The 20791-nt window shown below is 51.5% G+C and overlaps 1 long non-coding RNA gene across 7 annotated transcripts in view; it reads right to left on the bottom strand.

The window, feature by feature from the left end:
- LOC139182037 (uncharacterized) overlaps positions 1–20791 on the bottom strand; it is a 437603-nt gene that overhangs the window by 10584 nt on the left and 406228 nt on the right. The window lies entirely within an intron of this gene.

Below are 20791 nucleotides of genomic sequence, written 5' to 3'. Positions count from 1 at the left end.
TCATCACCAACTCCAGGGGCTTGCTCAAACTCATGTCCATCGAATCAGTGATGCCATCCAACCATCTTAGCCTCTGTCGTCCCCTTCTCCTCTGCCTTCAATCAAGACTCTCATAGGCAGATATTTTCGAGTGTAATTAGTGTTCATAGTTTATCTAAAAGCTCATATCACATTTAATTTTTCGTTTTGTTCCTGTTCTTTCGAGGTACTTTCTCGTTGACAAGCTTGTGACAGATAGAACGATATAGCAATTTTTACCTTAGAACAAACCGAGGCACTATGAACATTTTGTGCTTCATGTTGATGACTCTTAGACATGTCTACAGTAGAGGAGCAAAAACAAAACTACTAGATATTTCATATTGACTAGTTCCCAGTTCACGGGACTCTGACATTCCCTGAGGTCAAAGTTTTCTTGTATTGGAAGCAGTTGGGTTTGCAAGGGCTGCCTTGTCTTGAGACCATTGAAATAAGAACTCAGAACTTGAGCACTATTATCAAAAATCACAAGGCTCACACTGACACAGACATCAATCCAGACAGACAAGACAAGACATCTTCCAGTTTTCCGCCTGAGATGGAAAAGATTTCTTTGAGCCGTTTTTTCTGGGGAGTGGGGGGTGGGGCTGGCGGCCAGGCAGGCTTTGGGAAGGAGCTCAGGGTTTGGAATTGCATATGAAAAGAACCAGCTTTCCGGGTTCCAAGGAATCAAGTTTCCTTGGAAACCAACTTTGTCCGGTTCTATAGAATATCATGGCCCTCCTAGGTCAGGTCGTCTTTCCTTTCCGTAGCCCTCGTTTGATCCCTGAATTCTAGACAGCTTGGATTGCCTCTGTGGGCTGGATGGATTGTCCTCCCGTTTCACCGGGCGGCGGGAGCGAGGTCCCAGAGGCTCTCCTGGAACCGGGCGTGGGGGCGGGGCTCACCGGGAGCCCGTGGTGAAGGTGGGCAGCGCACCGGGAGCGCGCCCGGGGCGGGGCGAAGCCGGGCGGCGCGGGTCGGGAATCGGGTCGTGGCGGGGATGGGGGGCGGTCCCAGTTGTGCTCCGGGGATCCCCACTGCGGCTGGGAAGGCACCGGGAGCATGGCAGGGGCGGGGCGGCGCGGGGCGGGGGTCGGCTCCTGGCGGGGGTGGGGGAGGGCTTCCCCGTTGTCCTCTCGGGGGTCGCCGTGGCGGCTGGGAACGCCCACTGCGTGCGCTCCTGGGTCCCCAAGGGTCGGCATCCAGTGGGCGCGGCGGAGGGGTGCGGACCACAGGTCAGGGAACTGGGACTGCGTGGAGCAGGGAACCACGTAGTCCGCCCTCTGTTGGCACAACCTGGCGGTCGCAGAAAGGCCTCGCCTTTGGGCTCAAGGCCTTGACCGCTCCACCCCTTTGCTGAAAGGTCAGAGCCGCGCGGTTTTCCCAAGCAGCCGAGTGTCCGCTGCAAGTCCAAGGGCCAGAACCCTGAACTCTGGCCGGCTGGCCCAGCCCTGCTTCTGGCACTTTGGAGGCCAGCGGGCCCTTGACCACCTGCTGGGATGGGAAAGGGAAGGGTCCACGAATTGCACCCTAGAAACTTAGTAGGGTGCATGGGTTTCAAAACCCGGTGGCCGCCCAGGCAGCAAACAAGGGAGGAGGGCACCCTGCTGCCCTTTCATGGCAGCATCTGTGGCTGTCCTGCTGAGGGGGCCTTTCCATGGGGACCGTGTGCAGTACAAGTTTGGTGTTTTGGAACCGAATAATTAGAACGTGTAAAAATTTTAAATGATGTGGTGGTTTGATTCAAACAAAACAAAACCAAACAAAACAAAAAACCAAGCTCCAAGTTTTTTGCAAATTTAGGTCTTAATATTGAAGGCCTGTGTTCCTTCCACTGTGGCATTGTACGAAGAAATGTGCGGGTTTTTTTTTTTTTTTTAATTTGCTTTTTGTTTTTCTTTTTTTTTAGAAAAGATTCCGAAAAATGAGGGAAACAGGAAGCCCAGAGGTGCCCCTGTAGTTTGGCGAAGGCCTTAGGAGGTCACTTGGAAATGCTGCTGGCTGTGAGGGGGGGAGGGGGCAGATGTGCACAGAGCTGTGCAGGCTTGTCCTTTGCATGGATGTTCTTTGTAGAAATCCACCTCGGAGCCATCTCCTGATGTGTAAGAATTTCCCAGACAAACCTTGAGCTAAGCAATGCGTTTTTTCCTTAGGAAATGTTGGTCTTCAGCGATGTTCAAAGCCTGTGTATTTCGGCTAGACTCTGGCTTCAGGTCGGTTCCCCCAAAAGGCTCCGAAGCGACCTGAACCAAACAGTAAGTTTTCCTCCTACCTTGTTCTCCTCATCTACGTTAAGAGTATACTTTAAGAGTATCCTGGCACATACATGTACTGCCTCACCCCTAGCCTCAGTCATGTGTTCCAAGAACTTCTGTCCGTTTATTTATTTGTTTTGGGTAACATTGAATTCGTTTTGACTATGCTGGGTCTTTGCTGCTCGCTGGAAGTTGCTAGGACCTCTGGACTGCAGTCTCCCATCTCTTGCTGACCTCTTGTTGACCTCTGCAGAATCCTGGTTGGTGGGAGCTTGTTAGTTCCTTGTTCCTTACCCGGACCTCCTGTGGTAAGTGTTTTCTCTCCTCTGGGGCCTGCTAAGGGTGGGTGGGCATTGGCATCCCAAAGGTGGCTAGAAGTCAATGATTTAGGCAGGCTTGTGAATAGATATGGGAGAAGGCAATGGCACCCCACTCCAGTACTCTTGCCTGGAAAATCTCATGGACGGAAGAGCCTGGTAGGCTGCAGTCCATGGGGTCGCTCAGAGTCGGGCACGACTGAGCGACTTCACTTTCACATTTCACTTTCATGCATTGGAGGAGGACATGGCAACCCACTCCAGTGTTCTTGCCTGGAGAACCCCAGGGACTGCGGGGCCTGGTGGGCTGCCGTCCATGGGGTCACACAGACTCGGACACGACTGAAACGACTTCGCAGCAGCAGCAGCAGCAGCAGCAGCAGCAGCAGTGCATAGATATCAAAAGGGTTTAGAACAGTCAGGTAGGATCACACAAGTCACCGTGAAGCAATACTTCTCCACTTAGCCAAAGCTAACAAAAGATTTCTGTTCTAGGTCAACCTAGAAGAGATCACGGAAGAGGTAAAGAAACTTAAAATCCATTAGCAAAGGCAGTTCAACCTCTCAAGAAACCTTGTGCTAGGCACAACACTCTTTTCTGGGGGTCCACTTTCCCTACAACCTCCTGATCCCATTCTGTACCCATTCCTTTGCTTCTCCCATCCTCAAACTGCCACCTGGAAGAAAGAACGACGTCGTTTTCCTTCAGAAAATGCGATTTCATGCCACATACCTTCTTTTAATACCAAGTCATACAGTTCCCTTCAGCAACCAAGAACTGACTTTTATATTGGCATTCGACAGATTGGTGAACATACCTATCAGTGATAGTAGCGCCCCTCCCCTCCCCCGCACGCACGCACACACACACACACACACACACACACACACACCCAAGATCAGAACCAAACAAAACAAAAAAAAATTGCTTTCTTACGTTTCACATGTCAGGATGGTGCCAGACACTCTTATTGGATAGTCAAAAATCTCTTTTGTTTCTGTGTAAAAGGGAGGTCCTTTCAAGGCGTGAATGTTTCAGAACTTGAATTTATTTGGAAATGACCCAGCTCTTCAGTACACTGTCGTCACTTAGTTTAGCACAGGATAGAAACTCGGGTAACCAAAACACCTGGAGAAACGATTGTATGTTCAGTTCAGTTCAGTGGCTCAGTCGTGTCTGACTCTTTGGGACCCCGTGGCCTGCAGGACGCTGGGCTTCCGTGTCCATCACCAACTCCAGGGGCTTGCTCAAACTCATGTCCATCGAATCAGTGATGCCATCCAACCATCTTAGCCTCTGTCGTCCCCTTCTCCTCTGCCTTCAATCAAGACTCTCATAGGCAGATATTTTCGAGTGTAATTAGTGTTCATAGTTTATCTAAAAGCTCATATCACATTTAATTTTTCGTTTTGTTCCTGTTCTTTCGAGGTACTTTCTCGTTGACAAGCTTGTGACAGATAGAACGATATAGCAATTTTTACCTTAGAACAAACCGAGGCACTATGAACATTTTGTGCTTCATGTTGATGACTCTTAGACATGTCTACAGTAGAGGAGCAAAAACAAAACTACTAGATATTTCATATTGACTAGTTCCCAGTTCACGGGACTCTGACATTCCCTGAGGTCAAAGTTTTCTTGTATTGGAAGCAGTTGGGTTTGCAAGGGCTGCCTTGTCTTGAGACCATTGAAATAAGAACTCAGAACTTGAGCACTATTATCAAAAATCACAAGGCTCACACTGACACAGACATCAATCCAGACAGACAAGACAAGACATCTTCCAGTTTTCCGCCTGAGATGGAAAAGATTTCTTTGAGCCGTTTTTTCTGGGGAGTGGGGGGTGGGGCTGGCGGCCAGGCAGGCTTTGGGAAGGAGCTCAGGGTTTGGAATTGCATATGAAAAGAACCAGCTTTCCGGGTTCCAAGGAATCAAGTTTCCTTGGAAACCAACTTTGTCCGGTTCTATAGAATATCATGGCCCTCCTAGGTCAGGTCGTCTTTCCTTTCCGTAGCCCTCGTTTGATCCCTGAATTCTAGACAGCTTGGATTGCCTCTGTGGGCTGGATGGATTGTCCTCCCGTTTCACCGGGCGGCGGGAGCGAGGTCCCAGAGGCTCTCCTGGAACCGGGCGTGGGGGCGGGGCTCACCGGGAGCCCGTGGTGAAGGTGGGCAGCGCACCGGGAGCGCGCCCGGGGCGGGGCGAAGCCGGGCGGCGCGGGTCGGGAATCGGGTCGTGGCGGGGATGGGGGGCGGTCCCAGTTGTGCTCCGGGGATCCCCACTGCGGCTGGGAAGGCACCGGGAGCATGGCAGGGGCGGGGCGGCGCGGGGCGGGGGTCGGCTCCTGGCGGGGGTGGGGGAGGGCTTCCCCGTTGTCCTCTCGGGGGTCGCCGTGGCGGCTGGGAACGCCCACTGCGTGCGCTCCTGGGTCCCCAAGGGTCGGCATCCAGTGGGCGCGGCGGAGGGGTGCGGACCACAGGTCAGGGAACTGGGACTGCGTGGAGCAGGGAACCACGTAGTCCGCCCTCTGTTGGCACAACCTGGCGGTCGCAGAAAGGCCTCGCCTTTGGGCTCAAGGCCTTGACCGCTCCACCCCTTTGCTGAAAGGTCAGAGCCGCGCGGTTTTCCCAAGCAGCCGAGTGTCCGCTGCAAGTCCAAGGGCCAGAACCCTGAACTCTGGCCGGCTGGCCCAGCCCTGCTTCTGGCACTTTGGAGGCCAGCGGGCCCTTGACCACCTGCTGGGATGGGAAAGGGAAGGGTCCACGAATTGCACCCTAGAAACTTAGTAGGGTGCATGGGTTTCAAAACCCGGTGGCCGCCCAGGCAGCAAACAAGGGAGGAGGGCACCCTGCTGCCCTTTCATGGCAGCATCTGTGGCTGTCCTGCTGAGGGGGCCTTTCCATGGGGACCGTGTGCAGTACAAGTTTGGTGTTTTGGAACCGAATAATTAGAACGTGTAAAACTTTTAAATGATGTGGTGGTTTGATTCAAACAAAACAAAACCAAACAAAACAAAAAACCAAGCTCCAAGTTTTTTGCAAATTTAGGTCTTAATATTGAAGGCCTGTGTTCCTTCCACTGTGGCATTGTACGAAGAAATGTGCGGGTTTTTTTTTTTTTTTTTAATTTGCTTTTTGTTTTTCTTTTTTTTTAGAAAAGATTCCGAAAAATGAGGGAAACAGGAAGCCCAGAGGTGCCCCTGTAGTTTGGCGAAGGCCTTAGGAGGTCACTTGGAAATGCTGCTGGCTGTGAGGGGGGGAGGGGGCAGATGTGCACAGAGCTGTGCAGGCTTGTCCTTTGCATGGATGTTCTTTGTAGAAATCCACCTCGGAGCCATCTCCTGATGTGTAAGAATTTCCCAGACAAACCTTGAGCTAAGCAATGCGTTTTTTCCTTAGGAAATGTTGGTCTTCAGCGATGTTCAAAGCCTGTGTATTTCGGCTAGACTCTGGCTTCAGGTCGGTTCCCCCAAAAGGCTCCGAAGCGACCTGAACCAAACAGTAAGTTTTCCTCCTACCTTGTTCTCCTCATCTACGTTAAGAGTATACTTTAAGAGTATCCTGGCACATACATGTACTGCCTCACCCCTAGCCTCAGTCATGTGTTCCAAGAACTTCTGTCCGTTTATTTATTTGTTTTGGGTAACATTGAATTCGTTTTGACTATGCTGGGTCTTTGCTGCTCGCTGGAAGTTGCTAGGACCTCTGGACTGCAGTCTCCCATCTCTTGCTGACCTCTTGTTGACCTCTGCAGAATCCTGGTTGGTGGGAGCTTGTTAGTTCCTTGTTCCTTACCCGGACCTCCTGTGGTAAGTGTTTTCTCTCCTCTGGGGCCTGCTAAGGGTGGGTGGGCATTGGCATCCCAAAGGTGGCTAGAAGTCAATGATTTAGGCAGGCTTGTGAATAGATATGGGAGAAGGCAATGGCACCCCACTCCAGTACTCTTGCCTGGAAAATCTCATGGACGGAAGAGCCTGGTAGGCTGCAGTCCATGGGGTCGCTCAGAGTCGGGCACGACTGAGCGACTTCACTTTCACATTTCACTTTCATGCATTGGAGGAGGACATGGCAACCCACTCCAGTGTTCTTGCCTGGAGAACCCCAGGGACTGCGGGGCCTGGTGGGCTGCCGTCCATGGGGTCACACAGACTCGGACACGACTGAAACGACTTCGCAGCAGCAGCAGCAGCAGCAGCAGCAGCAGCAGCAGTGCATAGATATCAAAAGGGTTTAGAACAGTCAGGTAGGATCACACAAGTCACCGTGAAGCAATACTTCTCCACTTAGCCAAAGCTAACAAAAGATTTCTGTTCTAGGTCAACCTAGAAGAGATCACGGAAGAGGTAAAGAAACTTAAAATCCATTAGCAAAGGCAGTTCAACCTCTCAAGAAACCTTGTGCTAGGCACAACACTCTTTTCTGGGGGTCCACTTTCCCTACAACCTCCTGATCCCATTCTGTACCCATTCCTTTGCTTCTCCCATCCTCAAACTGCCACCTGGAAGAAAGAACGACGTCGTTTTCCTTCAGAAAATGCGATTTCATGCCACATACCTTCTTTTAATACCAAGTCATACAGTTCCCTTCAGCAACCAAGAACTGACTTTTATATTGGCATTCGACAGATTGGTGAACATACCTATCAGTGATAGTAGCGCCCCTCCCCTCCCCCGCACGCACGCGCACACACACACACACACACACACACACACACACACCCAAGATCAGAACCAAACAAAACAAAAAAAAATTGCTTTCTTACGTTTCACATGTCAGGATGGTGCCAGACACTCTTATTGGATAGTCAAAAATCTCTTTTGTTTCTGTGTAAAAGGGAGGTCCTTTCAAGGCGTGAATGTTTCAGAACTTGAATTTATTTGGAAATGACCCAGCTCTTCAGTACACTGTCGTCACTTAGTTTAGCACAGGATAGAAACTCGGGTAACCAAAACACCTGGAGAAACGATTGTATGTTCAGTTCAGTTCAGTGGCTCAGTCGTGTCTGACTCTTTGGGACCCCGTGGCCTGCAGGACGCTGGGCTTCCGTGTCCATCACCAACTCCAGGGGCTTGCTCAAACTCATGTCCATCGAATCAGTGATGCCATCCAACCATCTTAGCCTCTGTCGTCCCCTTCTCCTCTGCCTTCAATCAAGACTCTCATAGGCAGATATTTTCGAGTGTAATTAGTGTTCATAGTTTATCTAAAAGCTCATATCACATTTAATTTTTCGTTTTGTTCCTGTTCTTTCGAGGTACTTTCTCGTTGACAAGCTTGTGACAGATAGAACGATATAGCAATTTTTACCTTAGAACAAACCGAGGCACTATGAACATTTTGTGCTTCATGTTGATGACTCTTAGACATGTCTACAGTAGAGGAGCAAAAACAAAACTACTAGATATTTCATATTGACTAGTTCCCAGTTCACGGGACTCTGACATTCCCTGAGGTCAAAGTTTTCTTGTATTGGAAGCAGTTGGGTTTGCAAGGGCTGCCTTGTCTTGAGACCATTGAAATAAGAACTCAGAACTTGAGCACTATTATCAAAAATCACAAGGCTCACACTGACACAGACATCAATCCAGACAGACAAGACAAGACATCTTCCAGTTTTCCGCCTGAGATGGAAAAGATTTCTTTGAGCCGTTTTTTCTGGGGAGTGGGGGGTGGGGCTGGCGGCCAGGCAGGCTTTGGGAAGGAGCTCAGGGTTTGGAATTGCATATGAAAAGAACCAGCTTTCCGGGTTCCAAGGAATCAAGTTTCCTTGGAAACCAACTTTGTCCGGTTCTATAGAATATCATGGCCCTCCTAGGTCAGGTCGTCTTTCCTTTCCGTAGCCCTCGTTGGATCCCTGAATTCTAGACAGCTTGGATTGCCTCTGTGGGCTGGATGGATTGTCCTCCCGTTTCACCGGGCGGCGGGAGCGAGGTCCCAGAGGCTCTCCTGGAACCGGGCGTGGGGGCGGGGCTCACCGGGAGCCCGTGGTGAAGGTGGGCAGCGCACCGGGAGCGCGCCCGGGGCGGGGCGAAGCCGGGCGGCGCGGGTCGGGAACCGGGTCGTGGCGGGGATGGGGGGCGGTCCCAGTTGTGCTCCGGGGATCCCCACTGCGGCTGGGAAGGCACCGGGAGCATGGCAGGGGCGGGGCGGCGCGGGGCGGGGGTCGGCTCCTGGCGGGGGTGGGGGAGGGCTTCCCCGTTGTCCTCTCGGGGGTCGCCGTGGCGGCTGGGAACGCCCACTGCGTGCGCTCCTGGGTCCCCAAGGGTCGGCATCCAGTGGGCGCGGCGGAGGGGTGCGGACCACAGGTCAGGGAACTGGGACTGCGTGGAGCAGGGAACCACGTAGTCCGCCCTCTGTTGGCACAACCTGGCGGTCGCAGAAAGGCCTCGCCTTTGGGCTCAAGGCCTTGACCGCTCCACCCCTTTGCTGAAAGGTCAGAGCCGCGCGGTTTTCCCAAGCAGCCGAGTGTCCGCTGCAAGTCCAAGGGCCAGAACCCTGAACTCTGGCCGGCTGGCCCAGCCCTGCTTCTGGCACTTTGGAGGCCAGCGGGCCCTTGACCACCTGCTGGGATGGGAAAGGGAAGGGTCCACGAATTGCACCCTAGAAACTTAGTAGGGTGCATGGGTTTCAAAACCCGGTGGCCGCCCAGGCAGCAAACAAGGGAGGAGGGCACCCTGCTGCCCTTTCATGGCAGCATCTGTGGCTGTCCTGCTGAGGGGGCCTTTCCATGGGGACCGTGTGCAGTACAAGTTTGGTGTTTTGGAACCGAATAATTAGAACGTGTAAAAATTTTAAATGATGTGGTGGTTTGATTCAAACAAAACAAAACCAAACAAAACAAAAAACCAAGCTCCAAGTTTTTTGCAAATTTAGGTCTTAATATTGAAGGCCTGTGTTCCTTCCACTGTGGCATTGTACGAAGAAATGTGCGGGTTTTTTTTTTTTTTTTTAATTTGCTTTTTGTTTTTCTTTTTTTTTAGAAAAGATTCCGAAAAATGAGGGAAACAGGAAGCCCAGAGGTGCCCCTGTAGTTTGGCGAAGGCCTTAGGAGGTCACTTGGAAATGCTGCTGGCTGTGAGGGGGGGAGGGGGCAGATGTGCACAGAGCTGTGCAGGCTTGTCCTTTGCATGGATGTTCTTTGTAGAAATCCACCTCGGAGCCATCTCCTGATGTGTAAGAATTTCCCAGACAAACCTTGAGCTAAGCAATGCGTTTTTTCCTTAGGAAATGTTGGTCTTCAGCGATGTTCAAAGCCTGTGTATTTCGGCTAGACTCTGGCTTCAGGTCGGTTCCCCCAAAAGGCTCCGAAGCGACCTGAACCAAACAGTAAGTTTTCCTCCTACCTTGTTCTCCTCATCTACGTTAAGAGTATACTTTAAGAGTATCCTGGCACATACATGTACTGCCTCACCCCTAGCCTCAGTCATGTGTTCCAAGAACTTCTGTCCGTTTATTTATTTGTTTTGGGTAACATTGAATTCGTTTTGACTATGCTGGGTCTTTGCTGCTCGCTGGAAGTTGCTAGGACCTCTGGACTGCAGTCTCCCATCTCTTGCTGACCTCTTGTTGACCTCTGCAGAATCCTGGTTGGTGGGAGCTTGTTAGTTCCTTGTTCCTTACCCGGACCTCCTGTGGTAAGTGTTTTCTCTCCTCTGGGGCCTGCTAAGGGTGGGTGGGCATTGGCATCCCAAAGGTGGCTAGAAGTCAATGATTTAGGCAGGCTTGTGAATAGATATGGGAGAAGGCAATGGCACCCCACTCCAGTACTCTTGCCTGGAAAATCTCATGGACGGAAGAGCCTGGTAGGCTGCAGTCCATGGGGTCGCTCAGAGTCGGGCACGACTGAGCGACTTCACTTTCACATTTCACTTTCATGCATTGGAGGAGGACATGGCAACCCACTCCAGTGTTCTTGCCTGGAGAACCCCAGGGACTGCGGGGCCTGGTGGGCTGCCGTCCATGGGGTCACACAGACTCGGACACGACTGAAACGACTTCGCAGCAGCAGCAGCAGCAGCAGCAGCAGCAGCAGTGCATAGATATCAAAAGGGTTTAGAACAGTCAGGTAGGATCACACAAGTCACCGTGAAGCAATACTTCTCCACTTAGCCAAAGCTAACAAAAGATTTCTCTTCTAGGTCAACCTAGAAGAGATCACGGAAGAGGTAAAGAAACTTAAAATCCATTAGCAAAGGCAGTTCAACCTCTCAAGAAACCTTGTGCTAGGCACAACACTCTTTTCTGGGGGTCCACTTTCCCTACAACCTCCTGATCCCATTCGGTACCCATTCCTTTGCTTCTCCCATCCTGAAACTGCCACCTGGAAGAAAGAACGACGTCGTTTTCCTTCAGAAAATGCGATTTCATGCCACATACCTTCTTTTAATACCAAGTCATACATTTCCCTTCAGCAACCAAGAACTGACTTTTATATTGGCATTCGACAGATTGGTGAACATACCTATCAGTGATAGTAGCGCCCCTCCCCTCCCCCGCACGCACGCGCACACACACACACACACACACACACACACACACACCCAAGATCAGAACCAAACAAAACAAAAAAAATTGCTTTCTTACGTTTCACATGTCAGGATGGTGCCAGACACTCTTATTGGATAGTCAAAAATCTCTTTTGTTTCTGTGTAAAAGGGAGGTCCTTTCAAGGCGTGAATGTTTCAGAACTTGAATTTATTTGGAAATGACCCAGCTCTTCAGTACACTGTCGTCACTTAGTTTAGCACAGGATAGAAACTCGGGTAACCAAAACACCTGGAGAAACGATTGTATGTTCAGTTCAGTTCAGTGGCTCAGTCGTGTCTGACTCTTTGGGACCCCGTGGCCTGCAGGACGCTGGGCTTCCGTGTCCATCACCAACTCCAGGGGCTTGCTCAAACTCATGTCCATCGAATCAGTGATGCCATCCAACCATCTTAGCCTCTGTCGTCCCCTTCTCCTCTGCCTTCAATCAAGACTCTCATAGGCAGATATTTTCGAGTGTAATTAGTGTTCATAGTTTATCTAAAAGCTCATATCACATTTAATTTTTCGTTTTGTTCCTGTTCTTTCGAGGTACTTTCTCGTTGACAAGCTTGTGACAGATAGAACGATATAGCAATTTTTACCTTAGAACAAACCGAGGCACTATGAACATTTTGTGCTTCATGTTGATGACTCTTAGACATGTCTACAGTAGAGGAGCAAAAACAAAACTACTAGATATTTCATATTGACTAGTTCCCAGTTCACGGGACTCTGACATTCCCTGAGGTCAAAGTTTTCTTGTATTGGAAGCAGTTGGGTTTGCAAGGGCTGCCTTGTCTTGAGACCATTGAAATAAGAACTCAGAACTTGAGCACTATTATCAAAAATCACAAGGCTCACACTGACACAGACATCAATCCAGACAGACAAGACAAGACATCTTCCAGTTTTCCGCCTGAGATGGAAAAGATTTCTTTGAGCCGTTTTTTCTGGGGAGTGGGGGGTGGGGCTGGCGGCCAGGCAGGCTTTGGGAAGGAGCTCAGGGTTTGGAATTGCATATGAAAAGAACCAGCTTTCCGGGTTCCAAGGAATCAAGTTTCCTTGGAAACCAACTTTGTCCGGTTCTATAGAATATCATGGCCCTCCTAGGTCAGGTCGTCTTTCCTTTCCGTAGCCCTCGTTTGATCCCTGAATTCTAGACAGCTTGGATTGCCTCTGTGGGCTGGATGGATTGTCCTCCCGTTTCACCGGGCGGCGGGAGCGAGGTCCCAGAGGCTCTCCTGGAACCGGGCGTGGGGGCGGGGCTCACCGGGAGCCCGTGGTGAAGGTGGGCAGCGCACCGGGAGCGCGCCCGGGGCGGGGCGAAGCCGGGCGGCGCGGGTCGGGAACCGGGTCGTGGCGGGGATGGGGGGCGGTCCCAGTTGTGCTCCGGGGATCCCCACTGCGGCTGGGAAGGCACCGGGAGCATGGCAGGGGCGGGGCGGCGCGGGGCGGGGGTCGGCTCCTGGCGGGGGTGGGGGAGGGCTTCCCCGTTGTCCTCTCGGGGGTCGCCGTGGCGGCTGGGAACGCCCACTGCGTGCGCTCCTGGGTCCCCAAGGGTCGGCATCCAGTGGGCGCGGCGGAGGGGTGCGGACCACAGGTCAGGGAACTGGGACTGCGTGGAGCAGGGAACCACGTAGTCCGCCCTCTGTTGGCACAACCTGGCGGTCGCAGAAAGGCCTCGCCTTTGGGCTCAAGGCCTTGACCGCTCCACCCCTTTGCTGAAAGGTCAGAGCCGCGCGGTTTTCCCAAGCAGCCGAGTGTCCGCTGCAAGTCCAAGGGCCAGAACCCTGAACTCTGGCCGGCTGGCCCAGCCCTGCTTCTGGCACTTTGGAGGCCAGCGGGCCCTTGACCACCTGCTGGGATGGGAAAGGGAAGGGTCCACGAATTGCACCCTAGAAACTTAGTAGGGTGCATGGGTTTCAAAACCCGGTGGCCGCCCAGGCAGCAAACAAGGGAGGAGGGCACCCTGCTGCCCTTTCATGGCAGCATCTGTGGCTGTCCTGCTGAGGGGGCCTTTCCATGGGGACCGTGTGCAGTACAAGTTTGGTGTTTTGGAACCGAATAATTAGAACGTGTAAAACTTTTAAATGATGTGGTGGTTTGATTCAAACAAAACAAAACCAAACAAAACAAAAAACCAAGCTCCAAGTTTTTTGCAAATTTAGGTCTTAATATTGAAGGCCTGTGTTCCTTCCACTGTGGCATTGTACGAAGAAATGTGCGGGTTTTTTTTTTTTTTTTTAATTTGCTTTTTGTTTTTCTTTTTTTTTAGAAAAGATTCCGAAAAATGAGGGAAACAGGAAGCCCAGAGGTGCCCCTGTAGTTTGGCGAAGGCCTTAGGAGGTCACTTGGAAATGCTGCTGGCTGTGAGGGGGGGAGGGGGCAGATGTGCACAGAGCTGTGCAGGCTTGTCCTTTGCATGGATGTTCTTTGTAGAAATCCACCTCGGAGCCATCTCCTGATGTGTAAGAATTTCCCAGACAAACCTTGAGCTAAGCAATGCGTTTTTTCCTTAGGAAATGTTGGTCTTCAGCGATGTTCAAAGCCTGTGTATTTCGGCTAGACTCTGGCTTCAGGTCGGTTCCCCCAAAAGGCTCCGAAGCGACCTGAACCAAACAGTAAGTTTTCCTCCTACCTTGTTCTCCTCATCTACGTTAAGAGTATACTTTAAGAGTATCCTGGCACATACATGTACTGCCTCACCCCTAGCCTCAGTCATGTGTTCCAAGAACTTCTGTCCGTTTATTTATTTGTTTTGGGTAACATTGAATTCGTTTTGACTATGCTGGGTCTTTGCTGCTCGCTGGAAGTTGCTAGGACCTCTGGACTGCAGTCTCCCATCTCTTGCTGACCTCTTGTTGACCTCTGCAGAATCCTGGTTGGTGGGAGCTTGTTAGTTCCTTGTTCCTTACCCGGACCTCCTGTGGTAAGTGTTTTCTCTCCTCTGGGGCCTGCTAAGGGCTGGGTGGGCATTGGCATCCCAAAGGTGGCTAGAAGTCAATGATTTAGGCAGGCTTGTGAATAGATATGGGAGAAGGCAATGGCACCCCACTCCAGTACTCTTGCCTGGAAAATCTCATGGACCGAAGAGCCTGGTAGGCTGCAGTCCATGGGGTCGCTCAGAGTCGGGCACGACTGAGCGACTTCACTTTCACATTTCACTTTCATGCATTGGAGGAGGACATGGCAACCCACTCCAGTGTTCTTGCCTGGAGAACCCCAGGGACTGCGGGGCCTGGTGGGCTGCCGTCCATGGGGTCACACAGACTCGGACACGACTGAAACGACTTCGCAGCAGCAGCAGCAGCAGCAGCAGAAGCAGTGCATAGATATCAAAAGGGTTTAGAACAGTCAGGTAGGATCACACAAGTCACCGTGAAGCAATACTTCTCCACTTAGCCAAAGCTAACAAAAGATTTCTCTTCTAGGTCAACCTAGAAGAGATCACGGAAGAGGTAAAGAAACTTAAAATCCATTAGCAAAGGCAGTTCAACCTCTCAAGAAACCTTGTGCTAGGCACAACACTCTTTTCTGGGGGTCCACTTTCCCTACAACCTCCTGATCCCATTCTGTACCCATTCCTTTGCTTCTCCCATCCTGAAACTGCCACCTGGAAGAAAGAACGACGTCGTTTTCCTTCAGAAAATGCGATTTCATGCCACATACCTTCTTTTAATACCAAGTCATACATTTCCCTTCAGCAACCAAGAACTGACTTTTATATTGGCATTCGACAGATTGGTGAACATACCTATCAGTGATAGTAGCGCCCCTCCCCTCCCCCGCACGCACGCACACACACACACACACACACACACACACACCCAAGATCAGAACCAAACAAAACAAAAAAAATTGCTTTCTTACGTTTCACATGTCAGGATGGTGCCAGACACTCTTATTGGATAGTCAAAAATCTCTTTTGTTTCTGTGTAAAAGGGAGGTCCTTTCAAGGCGTGAATGTTTCAGAACTTGAATTTATTTGGAAATGACCCAGCTCTTCAGTACACTGTCGTCACTTAGTTTAGCACAGGATAGAAACTCGGGTAACCAAAACACCTGGAGAAACGATTGTATGTTCAGTTCAGTTCAGTGGCTCGGTCGTGTCTGACTCTTTGGGACCCCGTGGCCTGCAGGACGCTGGGCTTCCGTGTCCATCACCAACTCCAGGGGCTTGCTCAAACTCATGTCCATCGAATCAGTGATGCCATCCAACCATCTTAGCCTCTGTCGTCCCCTTCTCCTCTGCCTTCAATCAAGACTCTCATAGGCAGATATTTTCGAGTGTAATTAGTGTTCATAGTTTATCTAAAAGCTCATATCACATTTAATTTTTCGTTTTGTTCCTGTTCTTTCGAGGTACTTTCTCGTTGACAAGCTTGTGACAGATAGAACGATATAGCAATTTTTACCTTAGAACAAACCGAGGCACTATGAACATTTTGTGCTTCATGTTGATGACTCTTAGACATGTCTACAGTAGAGGAGCAAAAACAAAACTACTAGATATTTCATATTGACTAGTTCCCAGTTCACGGGACTCTGACATTCCCTGAGGTCAAAGTTTTCTTGTATTGGAAGCAGTTGGGTTTGCAAGGGCTGCCTTGTCTTGAGACCATTGAAATAAGAACTCAGAACTTGAGCACTATTATCAAAAATCACAAGGCTCACACTGACACAGACATCAATCCAGACAGACAAGACAAGACATCTTCCAGTTTTCCGCCTGAGATGGAAAAGATTTCTTTGAGCCGTTTTTTTCTGGGGAGTGGGGGGTGGGGCTGGCGGCCAGGCAGGCTTTGGGAAGGAGCTCAGGGTTTGGAATTGCATATGAAAAGAACCAGCTTTCCGGGTTCCAAGGAATCAAGTTTCCTTGGAAACCAACTTTGTCCGGTTCTATAGAATATCATGGCCCTCCTAGGTCAGGTCGTCTTTCCTTTCCGTAGCCCTCGTTTGATCCCTGAATTCTAGACAGCTTGGATTGCCTCTGTGGGCTGGATGGATTGTCCTCCCGTTTCACCGGGCGGCGGGAGCGAGGTCCCAGAGGCTCTCCTGGAACCGGGCGTGGGGGCGGGGCTCACCGGGAGCCCGTGGTGAAGGTGGGCAGCGCACCGGGAGCGCGCCCGGGGCGGGGCGAAGCCGGGCGGCGCGGGTCGGGAACCGGGTCGTGGCGGGGATGGGGGGCGGTCCCAGTTGTGCTCCGGGGATCCCCACTGCGGCTGGGAAGGCACCGGGAGCATGGCAGGGGCGGGGCGGCGCGGGGCGGGGGTCGGCTCCTGGCGGAGGTGGGGGAGGGCTTCCCCGTTGTCCTCTCGGGGGTCGCCGTGGCGGCTGGGAACGCCCACTGCGTGCGCTCCTGGGTCCCCAAGGGTCGGCATCCAGTGGGCGCGGCGGAGGGGTGCGGACCACAGGTCAGGGAACTGGGACTGCGTGGAGCAGGGAACCACGTAGTCCGCCCTCTGTTGGCACAACCTGGCGGTCGCAGAAAGGCCTCGCCTTTGGGCTCAAGGCCTTGACCGCTCCACCCCTTTGCTGAAAGGTCAGAGCCGCGCGGTTTTCCCAAGCAGCCGAGTGTCCGCTGCAAGTCCAAGGGCCAGAACCCTGAACTCTGGCCGGCTGGCCCAGCCCTGCTTCTGGCACTTTGGAGGCCAGCGGGCCCTTGACCACCTGCTGGGATGGGAAAGGGAAGGGTCCACGAATTGCACCCTAGAAACTTAGTAGGGTGCATGGGTTTCAAAACCCGGTGGCCGCCCAGGCAGCAAACAAGGGAGGAGGGCACCCTGCTGACCTTTCATGGCAGCATCTGTGGCTGTCCTGCTGAGGGGGCCTTTCCATGGGGACCGTGTGCAGTACAAGTTTGGTGTTTTGGAACCGAATAATTAGAACGTGTAAAAATTTTACATGATGTGGTGGTTTGATTCAAACAATACAAAACAAAACAAAACAAAAAACCAAGCTCCAAGTTTTTTGCAAATTTAGGTCTTAATATTGAAGGCCTGTGTTCCTTCCACTGTGGCATTGTACGAAGAAATGTGCGGGTTTGTTTTTTAATTTGTTTTTTGTTTTTCTTTTTTTTTAGAAAAGATTCCGAAAAATGAGGGAAACAGGAAGCCCAGAGGTGCCCCTGTAGTTTGGCGAAGGCCTTAGGAGGTCACTTGGAAATGCTGCTGGCTGTGAGGGGGGGAGGGGGCAGATGTGCACAGAGCTGTGCAGGCTTGTCCTTTGCATGGATGTTCTTTGTAGAAATCCACCTCGGAGCCATCTCCTGATGTGTAAGAATTTCCCAGACAAACCTTGAGCTAAGCAATGCGTTTTTTCCTTAGGAAATGTTGGTCTTCAGCGATGTTCAAAGCCTGTGTATTTCCGCTAGACTCTGGCTTCAGGTCGGTTCCCCCAAAAGGCTCAGAAGCGACCTGAACCAAACAGTAAGTTTTCCTCCTACCTTGTTCTCCTCATCTACGTTAAGAGTATACTTTAAGAGTATCCTGGCACATACATGTACTGCCTCACCCCTAACCTCAGTCATGTGTTCCAAGAACTTCTGTCCGTTTATTTATTTGTTTTGGGTAACATTGAATTCGTTTTGACTATGCTGGGTCTTTGCTGCTCGCTGGAAGTTGCTAGGACCTCTGGACTGCAGTCTCCCATCTCTTGCTGACCTCTTGTTGACCTCTGCAGAATCCTGGTTGCTGGGAGCTTGTTAGTTCCTTGTTCCTTACCCGGACCTCCTGTGGTAAGTGTTTTCTCTCCTCTGGGGCCTGGTAAGGGTGGGTGGGCATTGGCATCCCAAGGTGGCTAGAAGTCAATGATTTAGGCAGGCTTGTGAATAGATATGGGAGAAGGCAATGGCACCCCACTCCATTACTCTTGCCTGGAAAATCTCATGGACGGAAGAGCCTGGTAGGCTGCAGTCCATGGGGTCGCTCAGAGTCGGGCACGACTGAGCGACTTCACTTTCACATTTCACTTTCATGCATTGGAGGAGGACATGGCAACCCACTCCAGTGTTCTTGCCTGGAGAACCCCAGGGACTGCGGGGCCTGGTGGGCTGCCGTCCATGGGGTCACACAGACTCGGACACGACTGAAACGACTTCGCAGCAGCAGCAGCAGCAGCAGCAGCAGCGGCAGCAGTGCATAGATATCAAAAGGGTTTAGAACAGTCAGGTAGGATCACACAAGTCACCGTGAAGCAATACTTCTCCACTTAGCCAAAGCTAACAAAAGATTTCTGTTCTAGGTCAACCTAGAAGAGATCTCGGAAGAGGAAAAGAAACTTAAAATCCATTAGCAAAGGCATTTCAACCTCTCAAGAAACCTTGTGCTAGGCACAACACTCTTTTCTGGGGGTCCACTTTCCCTACAACCTCCTGATCCCATTCTGTACCCATTCCTTTGCTTCTCCCATCCTCAAACTGCCACCTGGAAGAAAGAACGACGTCGTTTTCCTTCAGAAAATGCGATTTCATGCCACATACCTTCTTTTAATACCAAGTCATACAGTTCCCTTCAGCAACCAAGAACTGACTTTTATATTGGCATTCGACAGATTGGTGAACATACCTATCATTGATAGTAGCGCCCCTCCCCTCCCCCGCACGCGCGCACACACACACACACACACACACACACACACACACACACACCCAAGATCAGAACCAAACAAAACAAAAAAAAATTGCTTTCTTACGTTTCACATGTCAGGATGGTGCCAGACACTCTTATTGGATAGTCAAAAATCTCTTTTGTTTCTGTGTAAAAGGGAGGTCCTTTCAAGGCGTGAATGTTTCAGAACTTGAATTTATTTGGAAATGACCCAGCTCTTCAGTACACTGTCGTCACTTAGTTTAGCACAGGATAGAAACTCGGGTAACCAAAACACCTGGAGAAACGATTGTATGTTCAGTTCAGTTCAGTGGCTCAGTCGTGTCTGACTCTTTGGGACCCCGTGGCCTGCAGGACGCTGGGCTTCCGTGTCCATCACCAACTCCAGGGGCTTGCTCAAACTCATGTCCATCGAATCAGTGATGCCATCCAACCATCTTAGCCTCTGTCGTCCCCTTCTCCTCTGCCTTCAATCAAGACTCTCATAGGCAGATATTTTCGAGTGTAATTAGTGTTCATAGTTTATCTAAAAGCTCATATCACATTTAATTTTTCATTTTGTTCCTGTTTTTTCGAGGTCTTTCTCGGATTGAGGCAGGAAACCCTGGCTTCCCTGGACTTGTGCAGGTGACCTCAGGGGGCTTCTCATGGTGGCTCTGAGAAGTCAGGGAAACTGGAGGTGGGAGGGGCCTCTCGGCACTCCACTGGGTTTGGTGCATTGGAAGAGGGCCTCATCTCCAGGTGAGGCAGGAACGTCCGGGTTCCTCTGATTTCAGACTCTGATCGCAGGGTCCCTGCAGACTGGGAACAGGAGAGTCAGGCCTCGTCTTGGGTTGTGGCATGGAACTCCGCTTATCTCTCGAGGTCTCCCCGGGGAGAGAGGCCACTTGTCGAGCTGTATTTGGAACCTGGGGGTTTTTCCGGACGATACATGGACGAGTGACTGCCCCTTCGTGTTGACTTCATTCACAGGGTGGAGTTCGGAGAGGTGTCCGGGCATCGGGTTCTTATCAAGAGGGGACCGGGAAATCGGGGTCCTTCACAATGTGGAAGCACCCACGAGGCTACGTCTGGAATGTCGTCGTGAGACCGGCCTCATCCTGAGGTGCGACCGGAAGGTCGGGAACCCCTTCCAGACAAAGCAGCGGAGTCGACCCTCCTGTCGAGATCAGGAGGGCAGAAGGGGCTCAGAGGAAGTGGTTCGGGAAAACCTCGGTGTTCCTCTTGAGGGAGACCGGGATGTCGGGGCACTTTGTGGGTCGCATCAAGGGTGCCAAGTACCGTTTCGACCTCCAATACCTAACGTGGGACTTCTCCTGAGACACTGTAGCGGGAAAGGGCTTCATCTTGCGATGACCGGGGAACCACGTGGATTTTCTCGAGTTGCAGCGGGATTCTCGAGTTACGACGGGGAACTCAGGATGCCTCTTGTGTTGGCCCAGGGAAGTCCAATCTTCCATTCGAGTTGCGAAGGAAAGCTGGGGATTGCTCTCGAGTGACTGCAGGGCCAATAGACCTCATCTAGGCTTGTGTCCAGAAGCCAATGTTCCTCTCCAGGGGCGAAAGGGATCTCGGGGTTGCATTCCAGACGCACCCGGGGAGACAGGCATCCATCTCGAGTGGAAGCAAAGAACCCCGCTCTGCTCTTGAGTCGCGACGGGTATCTCTTGGAGCTCACTGGGTGGACTAAAGGGAGTCAAGCCTCCTGAGGCGTTTGGAGAGAGGTCGAGAGACTGGTCTCTAGGCCATACAGGAGACGAAGGCCCTCAAGTCGCGATGACGGGGGAGGCTCGGGGTTGTTCTCGAGCGGCGGCCCCAGTGTGCGGTTTCTCGCGAGGTACGACGGCGAGGTCAGTGAGCCTCTCGTGGGGCGGCAAGGAAGTCGGGTCTCCATGCGAATGGCGAGGGGGAGCGCGTCTTTACTCTCAAGTCATAGTAGGGGAATCTGGCCTCGAGACGTGTTGAAGAAGGTCTCTCGAGGTCTTTCTCGGGTTGAGGCAGGACACCCTGGGGTCCCTCGACTTGTGCAGGTGACCTCAGGGGGCTTCTCATGGTGGCTCTGAGA

This window comes from Bos indicus, unplaced genomic scaffold (assembly GCF_029378745.1).
Source record: "Bos indicus isolate NIAB-ARS_2022 breed Sahiwal x Tharparkar unplaced genomic scaffold, NIAB-ARS_B.indTharparkar_mat_pri_1.0 scaffold_66, whole genome shotgun sequence".
NCBI classification, from domain to species: domain Eukaryota; kingdom Metazoa; phylum Chordata; class Mammalia; order Artiodactyla; family Bovidae; genus Bos; species Bos indicus.
Note: the sequence above shows the minus strand (reverse complement) of the source record. Positions and strands in the feature narration are given on the sequence as shown.